Here is a 21,351-nt window from a genome sequence, read left to right as displayed (position 1 = left end):
GGGAGGACAGACCAAATACTATGTTGCCTGCAGTTCGCTGTGGGGTGGGGTCTTGTTTTTACTATGGTGACAAGAGTCATTAAATTGGGGTTTATCCTTCTATCCCCAAGCATGTAACATGCTTCCAAAAAACAATGTTCCCCTGGTTGTGTGGAGAATGGCGACCTGGGTGTCTGCATTTTCTCCATTTTCCCCTCTTTTACAGCTAAGACATTTACGGAAAAAGAGGGGACAAACAGGGGACACCCTTCCCACGCTAATGCTAGATCTCGGTTTCCCCCTAATCCTATTCCTGAATGTAAGATTTTGAAGTCTGTTTTCCCACAGATACTTCAACGTATTACTCCATCTAAAAACCCGCCCCCACCCAGGTCGTGTCCAGGAAGATGACTTGGGTGTTTATATTTCCTCCGTAACACCAGTTTTTCCTACCGAAGTCTCTAAGGCTCAATTGGAGGAAAGCAGTGTTAACATTCTCATGCCTCGGGTAACACTCAGCCTCGGCATCCCCTCTGGAGAGGTGGTCTGAGGGGAGTTCCTGTTATTCCTGAGTGTAAAGTTGTGCAGTCTAATGGTGATTTCCGTGTTGTTGGTCTTTCTGGGAGGTTACCTGTTTCGAACAAATGCATGTATGATAATACACTTGCAGTTCTGGACCTGTGTGTGAATGACTACGTGTGTTTGTCCACAAAAGACATCAAGTGAAAGTGTGCATCTGTGGCTCTGGGCTCAATGTTTCTCAATCTGTATCATGTAGCAGACATGATTAACCCTATGGCCATTCGGCTGGAGCTACCCCAGTACTAAATGCCCATAATGTTGTTCACAGGTCATTACCAGCATCACCAGTGTGCACTATTGGTAACTTTGGATGTCAATTCATATTAGAAGTGAACACTACTAGGTTGGACCTTGCAATCCGAATATGTTTTCCAGATAAATTCGGTCTTGAAGGTTCTGACACCCCTCATTAATGGGGGGTACTGTCATGGTGGTCTCTCAATATTAAGAGACTTGTGACAGGTTCAGGTCCAGAGTCTCACAGTGCTCTGAAACTCTTAATATTAAACGTGTTTTCATTTCCTTTGGCCTATGAAGGTTTAATGTCAGTTTTGTTACCAGCAACTTTCTCGGAGTCCATATTAGGTGCAACCACTCTGTGACCACACCCGTCACCTACAAGTATTCGAAATACCCATCAGCCTTTGTTCCTAATAAAATCCATTTGGTCCTGGCCGCCTAGGTGGAAGGACCTGCTGGGGTTTTGACCTGAGCCCATCCGTCTGCTGCCTTGGAGCCTGGCTGTAGTCATGAAGTTGGTGAAGGATGGATGCTGGGCTGTGATGAACGGTGTAACTCCGCCCACAGCCCAGTCACTCAGGAAGACTGTGGCCGGCCACAATGATGTTAGGTGAGCAGGAAGATGACGTGACATCACTGGATACTCGAGGTCACAGAGCTCAGGAGTCAGGTGATGGGGATGAGCGTACTGCAATAGCGCCGCTCATAGACACTATTGGCAACACAAGGTATTGGATAGAAACTTTGTTTCTCAACATAATATCATTGTGGCTAATAATAAATATTGGTGAACCACTTCTTTAAGCAAGGTGCCAAAAGATATAATTAGAACTAGACAAGGTATAGTACTGTGCAACTATTATGGCAGGTATGGAGAAGTGCTGCAAAGAATGCTTTTAAAAAAGTGTTAATGGTTCTTTTTTGAATTTTAATCAAATATCAAAATGCAAAGTTAATTATCAAAAGAAAAATTCAAATCAAATCAATATTTGGTGTGACTGACTACCACCCTTTACCTTCAAAATGGTATACATTCTTTTAATTACATTGCACAAAGTTACCCATTTTGTGTAATTATAGTCAGTTGTGTGAGTAACCAATTGTACCGAAAAGGTGATAATGATCATCATTCTCATATGTAAGTTGACACACAAACATTAACTGAAACAGAACCAGATGTTTAGTAGTCTTTAAACTGGGTGAAGAACAGCCAAGCTATTCTGCAAAGGTGAGGTTGTAGAAGACAGTTTCATAACACAGATCGCACAAAATGGCAACACTGAGCGCAACAAGACACAAGTCTTCTCCCAGGCTAAGATTTCAAAGCAAACTGGGGTTTCAAAATGTGTTGTTCAAGTTCTTTTGAAGAAGCACCTACTAATGGGTTCCATTATGAACTGTAAATGTAGTAATCAGCCAAGGAAACTTAATGTAACATATGAAAGACGCATCTTGCTTACTTTCCCCTTCGAAATTGGAAGATGTCCAGGAATTCCATCAGTTCAGCAACCAGTAAGGGGCCCTTTGCACACTACGACATCGCAGGTGCGATGTCGGTGGGGTCAAATTGAAAGTGACGCACTTCCGGCGTCGCTCTCGACATCGTAATGTGTAAATCTTTTTAACTACGATTACCGAGCGCAAAAGCGTCGGTATCGTATGATCGGTGTAGTGTCGGTCATTTTCATTATTTTGGCTGCAGCGACGGTACGATGTTGTTCCTCGTTCCTGCGGCAGCACACATCGCTGTGTATGAAGTCGCAAGAGCGAGGAACATCTCCTACCTGCGTCCCATCTGCAATGCGGAAGGAAAGAGGTGGGCGGGATGTTTACGTCCCGCTCATCTCCGCCCCTCCGCTTCTATTGGCCGCCTGCCGTGTGACATCGCTGTGACACCACACGACCCGCCCCCTTAGGAAGAAGGCGGGTCGCTGGCCAGAGCGACGTCGCAGGGCAGGTAAGTGCATGTGAAGGTGCCGTAGCGATAATATTCGCTACGGCAGCTATCACAAGATATCACAGCTGCGACGGGGGCGGGGACTATCGCGCTCGGCATCGCAGTATCGGCTTGCGATGTCGTAGTGTGCAAAGGGCCCCTTAGAGAAATCTACACCAATCTACTGTTCAGTAGATGTCTGGCCAAAAATGGTCTTCATGGAAGAATTGCAGCCAAAAAGCCATATCTTTGACATGGAAATAAGGCCAAGCAACTTAATTATGCATGAGAACATAGAAACTGTGATACACAAAAAAATAGCAGTAGTTGCTTTGGACTAATTAGTAAAATTTTGAAATACAGTGGATATAAAACGTCTACACGGCCCTGTTTGAATGCCAGATTTTTGTCGTGTAAAAAAAAAAAAAATCACACCAAGAATAATTTTCTTTTTTTTTTTTATAACTGAAATTTTTATTACATTTTTCCAAAGCATACAAAGAAAAAATAACCTGGATATGCTCCACAAGCATGTGAGCGATTAGTAGAAAACCATGTATCAAGATACATATCTTATTATCCATTAATATAAGAAAGACAAAGACTATAACAAGACAAACATTACAATACTAGACAAGAAGACAAGGGCAAAGGAGGTACAAAGAGTGCAGGTGAGTATATAGGATTTCCGTAAAAACCATACAGATCCATTATTCTCTATTAGCCCAGTAAATATCCCAAAAGGACCAAATGCTCTCAAAGTGATCTATCATGTTATTTGACATAACCGATAGATACTCCATTCTCCTCACTTCTTGGATCCGAGAATGGAGATCGTTGAGAGAGGGTGGATGAGCCAACCTCCAGCTAGGAGCAATTAAACACCTAGCCGCTGTGGTTATGTGTAGCAGTAACCGTTTTACTTTCCTACCCAACTGAACAGGTGGAATATTTAATAGGTAACACTTAGGGTCCAGCGGTATCTGGTGATCAGTTACTTTATAAATAAGGGATTGTACCAACCTCCAAAAGCACTGGATGTTAGGACATACCCAGAATAGGTGTGGGGCATCCCCCTCCTGCAACTCCACACCTCCAACAGTTATGAGGTATAGCCGGATTTAGTTGGTGTAATAACGTTGGGGTGTAGTACCATTACATGAGTAGTTTATACTGATTCTCCTTGCATACATAGCACGTGGATGTTTTTGAGGCACTATCCCAAATCCATCTCCACACACATAAGGGAATGGTCTCATCCAGGAAATCCTCCCATTTACCCATATATGCGTGATTTGGCCATTCGTCTGGATAGGGGGTAACTAGAATACGATATATATCTAAGATAAGGCCCTTAGTAGAAATCCCCGACTCTGCATAATCTTTTAAAAAGTGTAGGGGTATAAACTTCTAGGGAGGAAAAAAGGGAGTGCATCAGGTGTCTAACTTGTAGGTACCGATATTGGGAGTTTTCAGGGAGATTAAATCTAGTAGATATGGTAGCGAAGGGAAGAAGAACTTTGGAGTGCGAGTCCACTATATTAGCATACCAAAACAGCTTCTTGTCAAACCACACTTTGGTCATGGTGCCCTGCATACCATCCGGCATCCTGGGATTAAAAAGAAATGAAATCAGAGGGGAGCGTTCAAAGCAAAGTGGAAACTTTTTAACACAACAGTCCAAGATCCTCTTGGTGAAAGCTATGGGGCCTAGAGTATGTAGGTCAGGTTTGCTAGATGAGGTGCCCCAAAGATAAGAGTTGGGATGTAATGGAGCCAACCAGAACTTCTCTATTTCCATCCATCTAGAGAAGGCACAATGATTGGACCATGCAGGGATGTGACGCAAATGAGTTGCCCAGTAGTATTTAGTTATATCAGGGACCCCCAAACCCCCCCTCATTTGCTGTCAAGCAAAGTAGTTTTCTAAATTCTATGCCTACTATGAGCCCAGATGAATTGAAGTATAAGGCGGGCTTTGCACGCTGCGACATCAGTAACAATGTGTTACCGATGCTGCAGCGATAGTCCTGCCCCCGTCGCACGTGCAATATCTAGTGAAAGCTGCCGTAGCGATTAATATCGCTACGGCAGTTTCACACGCACATACCTGCCGTGCGACGTCCCTCTGGCCGGCGACCCGCCTCCTTCCTAAGGGGGCGGGTCGTGCGGCGTCACAGCGACGTCACACGGCAGGCGGCCAATTGAAGTGGAGGGGCGGAGATGAGCAGGATGTAAACATCCCGCCCACCTCCGTCCTTCTCATTGCAGCCGGCGGCAGGTAAGGTGAAGTTCCTCGCTCCTGCGGCTTCACACACAGCGATGTGTGCTGCCGCAGGAGCGAGGAACAACATCGTACCTGTCGCTGCACCAGCATTATGGAAATGTCGGAGGCTGCAGCGATGATACGATAACGACGCTTTTGCGCTCGTTCATCGTATCAAAAAGGATTTGCACGTTGCGATATCGACTGCGACGCCGGATGTGCGTCACTTTCGATTTGACCCCACCGACATCGCACGTGCAATGTCGCAACGTGCAAAGCCGCCCTAAGGGACTGTATGTTACGTAAATCTTTGTATGGCACACACCGGGAGGGTCTCAAATAAGTAAAGTAGCTTCGGCAGAACTGACATTTTGACAGTGGAGATTCGTCCAAATAGAGACATTGGAAGTTTATTCCAACTGAATTGGAGTCTTTTGAGCTCAGTAAATAAGCTAGGATAGTTATGCTGGTATAGGAGTTTATAATTAGATGTTAATTGTATTCCCAAGTATGTCAAGGATGTATCTTTCCATTTGTAGTTGTAGTTTTCTCGCAAGTTGGTCACTTGTGTCTGTGGAATGTTAAGAGGCAAAGCCTCCGTTTTGCTCTGGTTGACCTTATATCCCGAGAACTTTCCAAAATATATTAGTAGAGTATGTAAGTTCGGAACGGTGATATTTGGCTGTGTGAGTATCAGCAAGACATCATCTGCAAATAGTGATAACTTAAACTCTTTGTCTCTTACCATTACTCCATGTACAATACGATCGGAGCGAATAGCTGCCGAAGAAGAAATCGATCCTGGTGTGCGTGCCATGGAGAGGAGAATAAAAGGTAAAGGTTTTTCATGAGGGATGCTTAATGCGCCACAAATCAAATAAAGCAATCCTGTGGATCAGCCTACGAAAGGCAGCTGATAGTCTACGTTGAGACAGGCCTGGTGGTTGGTTATTGATAGATAGTCTGTCTAAAGAGTCAGAGAAAATGGTGTTAAAATCTCCCCCAATTATCCACGCTGAAGAGGAAAGGCGTGTTAGTTTTAGAAATACCCAGTTTAAAAAGAGGACCTGAGAGGTATTATGAACGCAATAATTTTAGAACTTTTTCCACCTTTAAGGTCACTCTTAGGCCTCAGTTCCACCTGCACATAGTTTTGGATGCAAGAGCATCGAAAGCAATATGCTAATGGCCCTCTGCTGTTAGCCGAGGGTCATGCGACTGTGATCCGATCTTGCGATCATGTCACAGCTGTGGAGAAGAGGGAGGGAACACTTTCTTCCCGTCTCTTAGCCTGGCCTGTCCCTGGGTACATCACAGGGCACTCGGATGACATGCGAGTGCAGTGCGATGTTTTACATGCACCCACAGACTTGTATGAGTGCGTGTGAGCCGAGACTTGCTGCCAAATGCAACATGCTTTGATTCATTGCTCATGCTGATATAGCATGAGAAATCAGTTGCAGATGGACACTGCCCCATAGTTTTGCACTAGACTGAGAGCAATCCGATGTTTTATCAGATTGCACTCGTCCTTGCAAAACACAAGTGGAATCGAGCCCTATAGCTGTATAATTCAATTGAAAAACAAACTAAAAACTTTTCGAGTGGAAAAGGAGGAATAAAGTTCTAAAATATTGTGGTTGCATAAATATGCATACTAATTCTTTTTATAGTACTCTTGAAATTTATAACATCATTCAGTCTTTCTGAGTGAGAGTTTATCAGCATGGCCCATCTAGAATTTGCAATCTTTGCTCACCCTTCTTCTCAGTAGTGCTCCAAATCTGTTCCATATCTGAGGGCATATCTTATATAAAACCCCTTCAGGTCACCCACAGATATTCAGTTGGATTCAGGTCTGGGCTCTGGCTTGGTCATTCCAAAACTGTGATCTTCTCTGAAACAGCCATTGTTTTGTTGATTTGAAGGTATGCTTAGGGTCATTGTCATGCTGAAAGGTATTATTACTTTTTATCTTCAGCTTTTTAGCTGGAGCATGAAGGTTTAGTTACAAAGTTGACTGATATTTGGAACTGTTCATAATTCCCTTCACCTTGAGTTAATGCCTCAGCTCAAGCTGGCAAAAAACAAGCTCAATGCACACTTCTTCCACCACCTAACTTCATGGTGGGTATGGTGTTGTTTTTGATGATGCGCAGTCTTTTATTTTCTTTTTCTTTGGTTTACAATTTTAAATAACCTCTGTCTCGAAAATTTACAATGCAAACTGCATATATTATTAAATGTATCTCTTAGACCTGATGGGTATTATGTATTTTCTATGAAAATCCATGCCAGAGTGACTGAATAAATTTGATAACAAGATGTGCCCTTTATTAATTCATTTTCTGCTTTCAGGCAAGAAAACTGTTTAAAAGATTTATACAGTTGTTCTGACATGAATTAAAAACTTAGTACTACAAGCTCATTAATTCCAATAGATTTATTTAGTAATATGTCCAGTTTGTCTTGTTTAGTTTAGTGATCGATTCCCTTTAAAAAAACAATTGTTTTGTCTTCACCAACTTCTATAAATCGACAATCTTGGATACATTACTACCACCATAGGCACTGGCTTTGATGCAGATTTGGTGCAGATTGTGGCACAAATCGGCATGTCTATCTTTATAAGCCAGCTATGTCAGCAAAGTCAATGAAAACTCTGCAGTTTTGTGTGCACGTAGTTTTTTTTTTTTCCTTGCAGATTTGGTGCAGAAAATAATTTGTAGCAAGTCAATTGTTGGTGCATTTTTCCCTGCATTTTTCAGCCCTTCCACCATTGACTTCAGTGATAAAAATGCATGGCACAAAAGCGCACCAAAACTGTATGCGATTTTTTGCAAATTTGATGCAGAAAATTTCTGCACCAAATCTGCAACATGCGCACATAGCCTTAAGTGAGTTTTACACGAGATCGCAAGCGATCGTACCCGCCCCCGTCGGTTGTGCGACACGGGCAAATCATTGCCCGTCACGCACAACCTCGCTTAACCCTGTCACACGGACTTACCTGTCCTGCGACGTCGCTCTGGCCGGCGATCCACCTCCTTTCTAAGGGGGCGGGTCGTGCGGCGTCACAGCGACGTCACACGGCAGCCGTCCAATAGAAGCAGAGGGGCGGAGATGAGCGGGACGTAAACATAGCGATGTGTGCTGCCACAGGAACGACGAACAACATCGCTAATTAGAAGAGAACGATTTTTTGTTTTAGGGCGACCTCTCTGCGGAAAACGATTTTGGTCGCTTTGGCCGCGATCGTTTTAGGTCGCACATAAGTGTCACACACTGCGATATTGTTAATGACGCCGGAAGTGCTTCACAAACAACGTGACCCTGACGATAAATCATTAACGATATCGTAGCGTGTAAAGCCCGCTTTACTGTCTGATAAGGGACAATTTTTTTTGCAATAGATATTGTGTCGTTATTACTGCATGGGGCACTACGTAGCCCAGCTCTACTAGCTTACACACCAGGTGAGATACTACGGTACTATCTAGACTTGTACTTCTCAAGCAGTGAGGCTTCCCTCACCATGGAGGCACCAGTTAGGTGTTGGTGAGATACACAGCCCTTTCTATGGCTACTACGATCTGTAGTTTATCAACATAAGTGACTTAATTGTTATTGATTATGATGATACTGTGAGCTTAGGACACAAACAAATTGAAAATTGAGAAAGAATTTTAATATGAACTCCCAGTAGAATTGTTGAGCCTCAGGCAATATCTCAGCTACGTACATAATTGCTCATAAAAAAAAAACACAGTAGCACCCGGCCGAGCAAGCGCTCCTGTGTATGGGAGTGTTAGCAGAGATGTTTGTTGACTGAACAATAGTCATCTAATGCGTATGGCCAATTTCGATGAGTGCTACTGTGTTGGCTAAAAGGAAAAAACAAAACATTGACTGACATGTCAGCTTATCTAAGAGAGAACAATGCAGTCGACAGACCAAAATCGGACATGTCTGATCAACATCTCTCCCAGCCATCAGTAGGCCAGTGCCTCCATGTACATTAATGCCCCGTCACACACAATGAGATCGCTAACGAGATTGCTAACGAGATCGTTGTTGCGTCACCGTTTCTGTGATGCAGCAGCGATTTCGTTATATGTAACGCCTACCAGCGATCAGGCCCCTGCTGTGAGATCGCTAGTCGTTGCTGAATGGTTGGGACCATTTTCTTTAAAGGCGATGTCCTGCTGGGAAGGACACATCACCGTGTTTGACGCCTACCAACGACCTCCTAACACAGTCCCAACACCTGCTGAGATCGTTCAGGTTTACCAACAGGTAAACAGGTTTACAGGTTTACTAACGTTACTGCGTCGTTGGTAAAATTTGACTGTGTGACATCTCACCAGCAACCTCCCAGCGACTTACCAGCGATCCTTATCAGGTCGCATCTTTTTCGGGATCGCTAGTAAGTCGTTAAATGTGACGGGGGCTTTAGACCGCTAGCCAAATCTTTCCTTATCAGTGGGTCCAGCCGAATTTATTCTAATGTGTATGGGGGCCTTTAAAACAGACCTGACAGATATGTGTTTTCTTAGCCTTTCAATAGGAGATATAGATTAAAAATACCAGTTTTAAAGCTGTAGAGATGGGAAAGTTGGTCATAGACATGATAAAGGTATTGCTGAACACTTGTTCTGCAGACTGCTATTTCTCCCAATGCCCCTTTGAAACATGGCTGAGCATTCATGTGTTTTCAACGAGGAGAAAAGAGAAAGCAGTGGTTTGTTTCCAAACAGTAATCAAAAACAGTAGGATAGGACATTAATATTCTGCCTACCTAATTCTTTTCTTTCCCGATATGATCAGTCAGGGAAGAGTCGGGAGACTCCCAAACACATCAAATTGTCAGATGGTCATGCCAAAGTAAGAGGTTTTGGCTTACTTTTATCTAATATTTAAAGGGTTTAATTATTTACTTTACGATTTTAAGATCTTGATTACAGATATAATAGGGATAGATAGCAAAAATAGCAACTCTAAATGATTTACAATGCCTCGTGAGCTAAATAGACACCTTTTCTATGGTATCAAAAAAGGATAGATAGAGTTGGGATAAAATACCATGTTCACTATACAGTGATAACACATTTTTATAATTCCTATGCAGTGACATATATAACACCCATTGGTAGCGTACATGAAGTGTTAGTTGGTTAAGTGGTGAGCCCAGGTAAAGGTGCCTTTAAGCTGGGTTTACACGCTGCAACATCGCAAAGGACATCGCTGTAACGTCACCGGTTTGGTGACGCAATAGCGACCTCCCTAAGTCTCTGCTAAGTCTCTGGTGAGCGTTCAAACAGGCAAACCTGGCCAACAACTCAACAGCGATCCGGACCTGCAGAGCGACCTAGCTGGTTGTTGGGGACGTTGATAAGCAGCCTTTTGAAAGGGAAGTTGCTAACAAAGTCGCTGAAAAGGCTTCACACACTGAAACTTCATGCTGCACAGCGGGAAACAAAGGACCTAGGAATGGTCCTGAACGATTTGTAACGATTACAACTTCACAGCAGGGGCCAGGTCGCTGATAGGATTCACACACTGCAACATCGCAAACAACATCGCTATTGCGTCACAAAACCGGTGACGTTACAGCGATGTCGTTTGAGATGTTGCAGTGTGTAAACCCAGCTTTACACTGCCCACTTATCAGAAATGAGTGTTCCTAGGAAGGTTCATTTTACAATAATTGGGCAATGTAAACAGGCTGTTGATCACCTGACAAACAAGCAAAACTCTTGTTAGTCGGTGGAAATTATCCTTTGGTTTGCCGAAAAAAAAAATCATCATTCTTGGCAGCAAATCCTCCTGTGTAACAGGACCTGCGCTACTGGGACCTACGGCAACCTATGTATAATGAACAATACTAATCGCTCTGTGTCCATTGTGTTTGCAATCTGCAAATTAAATGACTGCTGATGGGCAAATATGAACCCATTAGCGATCATTTAGAGCCTTATATCGCATAATGTAAATGGACCTAACAACATCTGTGCCGTGGCTTAAATCCAAACTTTGGGAAGATGGCAATATACAGTATAATCTTTCAGATTTTATTCCTAAATTCTTAGCCTAAATTGCTCCTAGTCATTCTTGGCTGCTTGTTGGTGCTCTCTACTCTGTTGTGAACTACCAACAGCTACCGGTAAACTTCAAGTCTTAATGGGATTTGACATTCTTCAGACTTTAGTGTCATCATAAAGTAGTATTACAAAATCTAGGGTCACCTGAATATTTGGTGGCACAACAAGTTTTACAATTTTCTTCTGTTCCTGTGCAGCTGCTGTCCAGATAGCTCATGAGTTCACACAAGTGTTAACGATACCCATTCACTCCCCTTACTAGGTCACCCTATAGATACACCTGAATTATACACATAGCACAATAGTAGTAATGAGGTTATTTAATTTCACTGTAGACTGTAAACAATGTTGTACTGGGGTGGCAAGGGCTCACCGGTAACATCAAATCCTGGAGCCCACTGTTCAGCTACATGGAAATATTACATTATCCTCTTTCACAAATTTGCCTATGGTTTTCTATAATAAACTGTGTACTTTCTTCAATGAATGATGAGATGCTGCTTTGGTTTGTACATATGCATCAAATGTATTTGGCCAACTACTGCTCATATTGGGGAGTAAATAAGTTGTTCCTGCATAAGGGCCCACCAGAGAATTCTCCTGTTTCCATGTGGGCCAGTCCAAGCCTCTCTGTAAAGCAAGATGCCCCGTCCACACCCATAAGACTGTATTAAAGGCTGTGTGGCCACTAGGTGTCAGTAAACGTGAATACAGCTATACTTTTTAGATTGTTTTTACATGGATAATTAATAATGAACAATGACTTTGCAAATTTACAGTGTTACAAAAAAGAATAGCGGATGCTTTCTGACATATAGTTTCATGAAAGGTAAACCCGTCCAAAGCATTAAGATCCATTGAGACGTTGGATAGACATTTAGGTTACTGTATGTTAGATGAAGGAAATAGAATATTAAATAAAAGCTGAGCTATAGCTTTAATAGTCATTTGGCACTGCTGTAAAACATAGGTTAAAAATAGTTTTTAGAAGACAAGGAGATATAAGTCGTTCTCTCATCGCTTGTATGTTTAAGTTAACTGCATTTGCTCCTATTACGTTATTGTATCCAAATGCTTTTTTATGTTTTATTACGTAATTGCTATGATAGATTGTTAGTGTTTAGCAACATTCCAGTGTTCTAGATGATGCATCGTTGGTTAACCTTGGATCACTTCTAGTAGAAACCTCATCACTCTTGCTACCTAGTTGTGCAGAACTAGGAAAACACTTTTCCTAAAATGCAGTTCCAATAGGTGACACTGGGAGCAGAGCTGAGAATTTTCAGCTGCGTCACAGAGCAGAGAGAGAAGAAACAGTCTGTGTCGACAGGTCTCTGGAAATCAGCTGCTGCTGCTGCTACAGCAGAGAAGAGAGCGGTGGAAGTATCATGGGCTGGGTTCTGTCATAATCTTAACATCTTCTCATAAACCAATGGCTCATCACCCAATTTTTCTGCTTTCATATCTGAGCTGATGGAAAAGCGTCAAATTTTAAGCCCGCAGGGGGAGGAGGTGAGGTGATGGTGTACTCGGACTAGGGGAGGGGGGGCAAAGAACGGCAAGATTCGGAATCGGGAATCGGGCTAACGAATGGGTTAATGGCAATTCTGGAACCTTCTACCCGTACATGGAGGTCACGCGGTTACCCAAACCTACGCAGCAGCAATTGGGGCAAGCATTCTCATATTCCGAGAGTCTGACTTCTTCTACAGACGTATTACAGAACCCCGGTGGTATTAAAAGCTGCGTCACCTTCTACCACGACACGACCGGATGGCTGAAACGGTAAAAACCTCTACCCAAAACATTACTTTTTCTATGGGATACATTAGTGAACTGCAAGAATTTTTTTTCTCAGTGGTAGGTTGCCTTAGCTGCTAGATTGTACCGATATGTTGTTTTATCCTGTTTACTTAAACTAGAGGTCATCAAACCCCGTAAGATGTTTTCTATTTACTTACCTTCGCATATTAGTTTGTGTTTGCATGCTGCTCGTTTGTATTATTTATTTTATTGCATGTCGCAGTTACATCCCATACTGTGGTTTATTGCCCTTTCTCCATTATGTAGAAGTATGATGGCGCAGCAGCTCATTTGTCCAAGAGCTGGTGAGAGATTGGGATTTACAGTGTCAATAAAGGGAGCAAGGGAAAATTGTAGTATGTTTAAACATCCACCATATCTACAGGTTGTTTTATGGGTTTTTTTTCCTTCCTTTCTACAATTGAGGGTTAACAAGCATTCGAAGGCAGTCGTGAAGTAAGAGAGCACAGGCCAGTGTTTTAAGAACTAAATGTCATCTCTCCCTGCTTGGAGAACTTGTTTACCTGTCTGTTTCTTTCTCTAACCATCTCCATGTTGGCAGCTTTCCAGGCTCCATGTGATATACTTGCCTAGGCTTCTGCATTAGTTTAGAGGATGAGCTCAAATAGGATTGGCTGGGGGTGGGCTTCTAGCCCAAGCACTGCATTTTATTGGTGGGCAGTGACACTGGCAGGTGAATTTCTGCTCTCCATTGGCAGAGATCATCCTCTGAAATGACATCTACTCTGTTTTTACTGCGTATATTGTTTATAGTATGACTATCGAGTGGAGATTGTATTTTATATAACTTTGTTGTGTTTATGCTTTTAACCTTTTCTTATATATAATGATATTAGTCAATAATGTTGGCATTTATAGAGTAGAAAATTTAAGGTAGATGATAGTATTCATATTATAAAAGTTCACTTGGTATTGACACAACTTGTTCCATGATAAGTATAAAGTGTCAGCCTAATTAGTAACCGCTATAGAAGTCTCGTTAACCCATTGTGTTTTAAATTCGATATCTACGTACGTAGAGAAGGAGATGTCTTAGAGCAGCCTCCTACTAGACATATTCTTCCTGCTGCAAACTTTTAACCCCAATATTTTCTGAGCAGTTGGCAGTGCCTGAGCTGTATTCCTGTGAACACCCACTATATTTATAGACCGGTTAACCCATGTAATACCCATAAGACATAATACAATTATCTTACACTGTGATACACATGACTTCTGGAGTCTTAATATACTGTGATTTCACTTTGGCAGGTTGCTGAGAACCCACCGAAACATTAGCTGTTTTATGTCTTTTTTATAGTTTATACAGCTGCGTAATTGAATGATCAATGTTGGACAACTCTGAAAGGCTTACACAGGATGACCTAGATTAGTGAACTTTTAGAATAGCTTTTCGCCGGATAACTCCCAGTGTGTGACCGAATAGATGGTTATGTCTGGCTTCATGATAAAATAGTAAGACAGGAAGAAGCTCTGACAGTTCGGGGGCTTGTGAAGCAACTAAAAAATCTTTACCTCTGTCTTGCAAGGCTCAATCTCTTTTCCTAATTACCCCATCTAATGTTTAATATAAAGCATTTCTTTGGCAATGACTTTGGAGATATTTCTTATATTTTTCTGTGAATTTATTTATTTGTTTATTTATTTATTCATTTTAGCATTTAATGTATTTCATACAGTTTAAACATCTCTCGTTTTAAACGGTTAAATTATATTTTTGCTCAGTGAAGCGATTCCCAAGATGTCGCCATGTAATAAGATTACAGCAAGTTCTGCTTTTTCTTGTTTTGTGACTATTTAATTGGCAATAGAGGAGCACAAAGAGTTAAAAGCTGGATAAATATTATTCCCAGTGTAGGAGTGTGAATATGCATAGCTCGTATTCGATAGCCTTTTTCTTTTGGGAAATGTTATCAACAATAGTAAGATTCGCCTTTAAAGAAACAAATCTGTGCTTGTGTAATGTTGCTGCGTAGCATCTCTTGGTGCTGAGTCATGGCCGTCACGATGCAGGCATTGCAGTAACTACCTGTAGGGGGTGTAGGAAAACATCCAAGGTGCTTCCTCCTCACAGTAATGAATTAGCAGGCATTCCTTCTACAGCAGTATGTTATTAGGACGCTCATGCTTTCTGGTATGTATACGGTCAATTATATAACATTTCAAGTCTGTAAGTCATAGGAGAAAGTGTAACGTGCAGTATAATCTCAAGTCTCATAGGCTAAAATAATCTTATGGTCGCAAATCTTCCTTTGGTGTCAAGAAGTAATGACGTCTCAACAAATTATTATATTACTTCCTTGTGAAGAAACAACTAACACTTTCTTTAAATGTTGAGGCTAGATGAAGCATTGATTTAAAGGGAACCTGTCAGCAGGTTTTTAGACCCCAAACAAACTTCATCCCTGAAATGTTGATTTCGGTTATACAGTTGTTTTATACGTCCGTGTATCTGTTTTACAGAAATTCATAGCCACATGTTAATGGAAATGAGCCGGAAGTGCAGGAGGCTTGGCACAGCACTTACAGCTCTTCAGCCTCTCTCCCTCTTTCCTCGACTGCTGCCGGCCTCCTTTCAGTGATTAACAGGTTACTCTTCTCAGTGACCTACTCCCTTATTTGAGATTTTGCCAAGTGCCATCATTTCCAGGGGTGGCACCCAATGTCAGACTGAGCGCCAGGGTCCCACCAGTAACACTGACTCTGGGGGACTTCAGATCAACTACATTCAAATATTACATTCACAAATTGACCTAGGCTTCTGTATTATAATATACTGGTAGTTAGTAAAATGAATGGTAAGATGGTTCCTTTGTCTGTACATAGTGAAACAAGTGTATTGTTCCAACTACAGATGATGTTTGGGGGGTATGTGACAAAATACTGCAAGGGGGCCCACCAGAAGGTTCTTCTGTTCTCCTGCGAACCAGTCCAAGCCTGGTGGCGCAAGTGCAGATCAATAGTCCTGCTCCCTCAACGCCATAAAGTCATGCCATTCCTGACAGTGTTTATGCAAGATCTTGGGTGGGGAAGCTGGTCACAGAGAAGACTGTCCTGTCAGTTACTGACAGGTGGGTGGTGATGGGTAGGGAAAGAGGCCGGAGAGTTGTAAGTACCATCCGCATGTACAGTGGCAGCTTATTCTCATATAAATTTGCAGATTGATTGCTATAAAACTGAGACACCGATTTATAGAATACAGGTATGGAGGTATTCAACATTAGGCTGTAGTTACACTTCCGTGGGACTCTCGCAAGGATTGCATCGCACTCTGCGTACTGTCCGGCGGCTCTACTAGAAGGAACTTTACAAATTAGAGACTGGTCTGTCTTGATTTGTCAAGCTTCTCCACGCAAGATACTGCTGCCGATCCAATCCTTCCTGCTACATGAGCTGAATGAAGTCCCCAGCTTCAATAGCCATATAGAAATACATGAAGCTGACATATTCCGGTCAGGAAAACCGCCGGCCATTCCAAGCAGTATTACGCAAGACACAGGCAAGTGTTACTCCAGCCTTACAGCGACTTTATATCAATAACGTTAGTTTGGGGTCTAAAAACCTACTCACTGGATCCCTTTAATTCATGTATTTTGGGTCTGATAATTACTTCTGGAAAAAAAGCTTTAAGTTCAGTTTTAAAGTGTTTTGAAGATTGTCATGGTATATTTACTTGATTTCTCCGCAGTAGATTAGGGATGAAATTTAGTATTCTGTTTTCCAGCATGGAAATTTCAGTTAATGTTTTTATAAGTCAGAACTGTACACCCATGTTTGAGACACCCTGGTGATGTCATGTGAGAGTTTCATATCAAAACAGTGCTCTATTTCTGTTCTGTCATATATTACTCCACTTTTCAAAATTTGGGCCTCCACTGCCACTGTTACTAGACGATCATTATAGGTTTCTTTATTTACCTAAAAGGAGCCTATACTTGTACATTAGTATTAGATCCCTAGCGATGGCAGCAACTCTGTCCCTTTACAATTTAAAGTAATGAAAACAAAGTGGCAGTGATGCGCAGAGCTACTGTACATTATGTCACTTGGTGGTTGTTACACCCCTCCTTATTAACCAAGTTGTTAGAATAGGGGATGTGCACGGCTGTGAAATCTGCATCTTTTCATTGTAGCTGCTGATCACGCAGCATGAATTCTCCATCCAAGGAACACTTTTATCACATTCTATGCAGATATGTAGAAACAGCGTTTCTGCAGTAATATCATCTGAAGTCCCCTAAAAACAGGAATTAAATGGACCCCCCACCATAGACTGTAATGATACGAATGAAGTGAAAATGTACTCCATTTGTTTTTTTTTCTGAACTTGTCCATTTGTTCACATGGCCACAGAAACATAGTATCCTGGGTTTCGGTGCCCATCTGCACAAACGGACACTTTTAGCAAATGAACTCGACTTGTGTTATTACAGTCTATAACTGTCTGAATCCTTTTTTGGGGGGGATTCTGAAAGAATCACTTGCACGCACTCCAGAAAACTGTGTGAACAGGGCCTAATACTGTAAGCATAAGCATGTGTAACTTTTGTTGTGATATAAGTTTTGTTTTTGATTAGGTAATTTTGGTGTCCTGTTGCTTTGTGTGCGATGAAATTTTTATGTTTTAGTTATTCCTCTACCTTTTCATCTATATTCATTGACTTATAGCCTAACTTGTATAGTGAGGTGATGCTTTCTTAAAGGGAATCTGTCACCCCTCTGGCATTTTTTTAGTTATTAATATGGACATACAGGTGGCATAAAAGTGAAATTATGCTATACCTGTATGCCTCCTGGATGGGGAATCATTTCAAAAAACCCTCTTTTATATCTAGGTAAAGAAGGAAAATCAGCTCACTCTGGGAATTTGCAATGTTTATTCTGTATATACAGATAACATCAGATGGGCAAGAGGGGAATGCGGGTGCAGCAGACGGATAACAGTCATTTCACGCTGTAACTAGCGCTTTAACATGTCCTAGAACTTGTTAAAGTGCTAGTTACAGCGCAAAACGGCTGTTGAACGTCTGCTGCACCCGCATTCCCCTCTCCCCCATCTGATGTTATCTGTATATACAGAATAAACATTGCAAATTCCCATAGTGAGCTGCCGCTTTTCCTATTTTCCTGGATTACTTGTTTCTTGACCACGCCGCAAGCAGAGCACCACCTGGAGTAGCTAACAAGTCCTGGAACAGCTGATCGCTGATACCTGTGAGTACGGCTCCACTACACAGCCCAGTACTGCAGTGCCCAAATTTCTTGATTTTTATTATCCTCTTTTATATCTCCTATCTTCCGGGATATGGGGCGTGCACTGCCTGGAGGATAAACCTGCCTCCAGTCTTCATTATACAAGATTCCTCCTCCCCTTCTCTTCCCTGGTGTCCCTGTGATGTCAGGTGCGTGGCCGGAAATCTCGTGCCTGCGCATTATTCTTGTCATCCCTCCCTTCACTATTCCGCCCATCTGTGAGCACAGGCTTCAAGGCTTCAATTTTGCTGTGTGCAGGCAACGGGGAGTCACTGCTGCTTCATAGTGCAGGGGAGAGATAGGAGGCAGAATGCGCAGGTACGGGACTTCCGGCCTCGCACCTGACATCACAGGGACACTGAAGAGAAGGGGAGGAGTAATCTTGCACAATGAAGACCAGAGGCCAGCCTATATTCCGGGCAGCACACGCCCCATAGCCCGGAAGATGAAAGTAATAACAGAGGATTTTTGCCAAACAATTCATCATCCAGGAGGCATACAGGTTTGGCTAATGTCACCTTTAGGCCACTTGTATGCCCATATTAATAGCTAAATAAAAGAAAAAGGGGTACAGATTCCCTTTAATATGTGGACTCTGGATTAGAACGGATTACTTAGGAGACATTTCACTATATTGTACTATTTTGCAAAACCCTTATTAATTGAATGGTACTTCCTATAAAAATGAAAAAACGTTACATATTATGCTGTTAAATCCTATATTCTGTTACTTATGTGAAGACTTTCACTTCCAAACTTGGCATATACTCACTGATTGCCATCTACTTTTGTATGCAGTGCCGCTTACCTTCTCTTCTTAGTCACATGACAGAAATTCAGATTATCCAAATCAAACTGCACTCTGTATGATATACAAGTGGCTTTTACAATGTTGGCCTACAGGCTTACATTGTAAAAGAGACTTCTGTCTGACACACAGAGCGCAATGTGTTCCGGAGAGTCTTGAATTGCTGTCACATGACTAAGAAAAGACACGGAACAGTTTTGGATACTATTGGTGAGTATATTTATACACTTGCACTACAATACACTAACATTTACACAGGTTTAGGGAATAAAAAATGAACAGGAGTGCTTCTTTAAAGAAGGCTCCAATCAAACTTTTTATTCTCTTAGTATATCCTTCTAATATATTGCAATCATATTATATGGCACAGTGTACTTACAATTGCTCATTTTGCAATTCACGCCTGTTGGTATGCGCCATCATACTCACTGCAGTCACTGTGCTGTTGCTGACCAGCTTTCTGAGCTTTCTCATGCAACTCTCCCTTGTCTGCTGCATACTCCTTTTGCTGGTCAGTGTTCTCCTGGATATAATGAGGAGTGGCCTGACTCTGCAAGAATTTATATTCCCTGTGTCCAGCAGAGTGTTTATTTCATGGTCTATCCCTTTCCAGCATTTGGTTTATCAGGTAGCTCCTTCCGCCACACAGTTGCCTGAATTTAAAGTCGGTCTTCACGTATTTGCCTTAGGGCTCTGTTTGGTCTCTCTTTTTTTGTCTTTCCTATTTTTGCCCTTGCTTGCCTCCTGTTTAGCCTGCAAAAAGAGCAATTGTAAATAGACAGTGCTATATCATAAGATGACTGCAATATTTAACAAGGATAAAAAAAAGTTAAAGGGAACCTGTCACCCCTTTTTTGGTCTATAAGCTGCGGCCACCACCACCGTGTTCTTATATACAGCATTCTAACATGCTGTATATAAGAGCCCTGGCAGGAGGTATAACATAAAAAACACTTTATAATGCTTACCTAACGGTCGCGCAGTTGGCCATATGGGCTTCTCCGTTGTCCGGTGCCGGCGCCTCCTCCCCTTTCAGCCATCTTCGTTCTCTTTTTGAAGCCTGGCTGCATGACACGGCTGCGTTATACAGACTCGGCGGTCCTGCACAGGCGCACTACAATACTTTGATCTGCCCTGCTCAGGGCAGATCAAAGTGCGCCTGCTCAGGACCTGAATGCCGGCAAGTGTGTATGACGTTGGACCCGTCATGCACCGTGGCTAGAGAAGAAGGAGCACAAAGATGGACAAAAGCGGCGGTGCCGACGCCGGACAATGGAGACACCCATAAGGCCCACCGCGCAACCTTTAGGTAAGTATTATAAAGATTTTTTCATGTTATAGCCCCGGCCTGGGCTCTTATATACAGCATTCTAACATGCTGTATATAAGAGCCCGGTGGTGGTGGCCGCAGCTTATAGGCCAAAAAAGTGGTGACAGGTTCCCTTTAATGGGAGTGACCAACAAGAATTTAGTATTGTGTCGTGCAGTAAAACTGCAGAATGGTCACGATCACTTTACAAGCCTGCCAGTCCACATCACATAGGCCCCCTTTTACCTTACACTGCAGGGAGAAAGTGAGAGAGACTGCCTGAATCAGTGCTGATGATGCGGCAGTAACTGGACAAAGAAAAGCAAAATGTTATTCCTGTTTAGTTAAAGCATTTTCATCTATCTATCTATCTATCTATCTATTTATCTATCTATCTATCCCTCTATCTATCTATCTATTTATCTATCTATCCTTCTATCTATCTATCTATCTATCTATCTATCTATCTATCCCTCTATCTATCTATCTTGCATTTATTACCTATCTATCTATCTATCTATCTATCTATTATCTATCTATCTATCTATAATCTATCTATCTATTTATCTATCTATCCTCTATCTATCTATATATCCCTCTATCTATCTATCTATCTATCTATTTATCTATCTATCCTTCTATCTATCTATCCCTCTATCTATCTATCTATCCCTCTATCTATCTATCTTGCATTTATTACCTATCTATCTATTATCTATCTATCTATAATCTATCTATCTATCTATGTATCTATTATCTATCTAATTCAAATAGTGTATTTAGCCTCTAAGCAAATTAAGTGAATAAACAGCATAGAGCACACTTTCATTCTAGCCTAGAAACTTGAACTTGATTTTACACACGGAGCTGTTTTTCTTTCAGGTTCTAGTTGGATTACTGCAGGCACACTATGGATTTGCATTGGTTATATATTCAGTTGCAATTTCAGCCTCAGATTGCATCATACTGAATTTGTAAAACTCTTTGATATGTCCTCTCATGCTTCTGTCACTCTAGACAGGGCTGCAATGAAAGTAATTACCTTCATTTTCA

The 21,351-nt window shown here is 41.9% G+C and overlaps 1 long non-coding RNA gene across 2 annotated transcripts in view; it reads left to right on the top strand.

Annotated features, from left to right (window-relative positions):
* LOC142289772 (uncharacterized) overlaps positions 1–21,351 on the top strand; it is a 173,352-nt gene that overhangs the window by 78,844 nt on the left and 73,157 nt on the right. The window contains exon 1 of one of the 2 annotated variants that reach the window (XR_012750154.1): positions 12,430–12,889. The exons of the other annotated variant lie outside the window; for it this stretch is intronic. This is a non-coding gene — a long non-coding RNA (uncharacterized LOC142289772). Of the gene's footprint in view, positions 1–12,429; positions 12,890–21,351 lie in introns of those variants that run through there. 2 annotated transcript variants of the gene reach the window in all.

The sequence above is a fragment of the Anomaloglossus baeobatrachus genome, chromosome 2, assembly GCF_048569485.1.
Source record: "Anomaloglossus baeobatrachus isolate aAnoBae1 chromosome 2, aAnoBae1.hap1, whole genome shotgun sequence".
NCBI lineage: Eukaryota > Metazoa > Chordata > Amphibia > Anura > Aromobatidae > Anomaloglossus > Anomaloglossus baeobatrachus.
The sequence above is the reverse complement of the archived record's forward strand: the minus strand, read 5'-3'. Positions and strand labels throughout refer to the sequence as shown.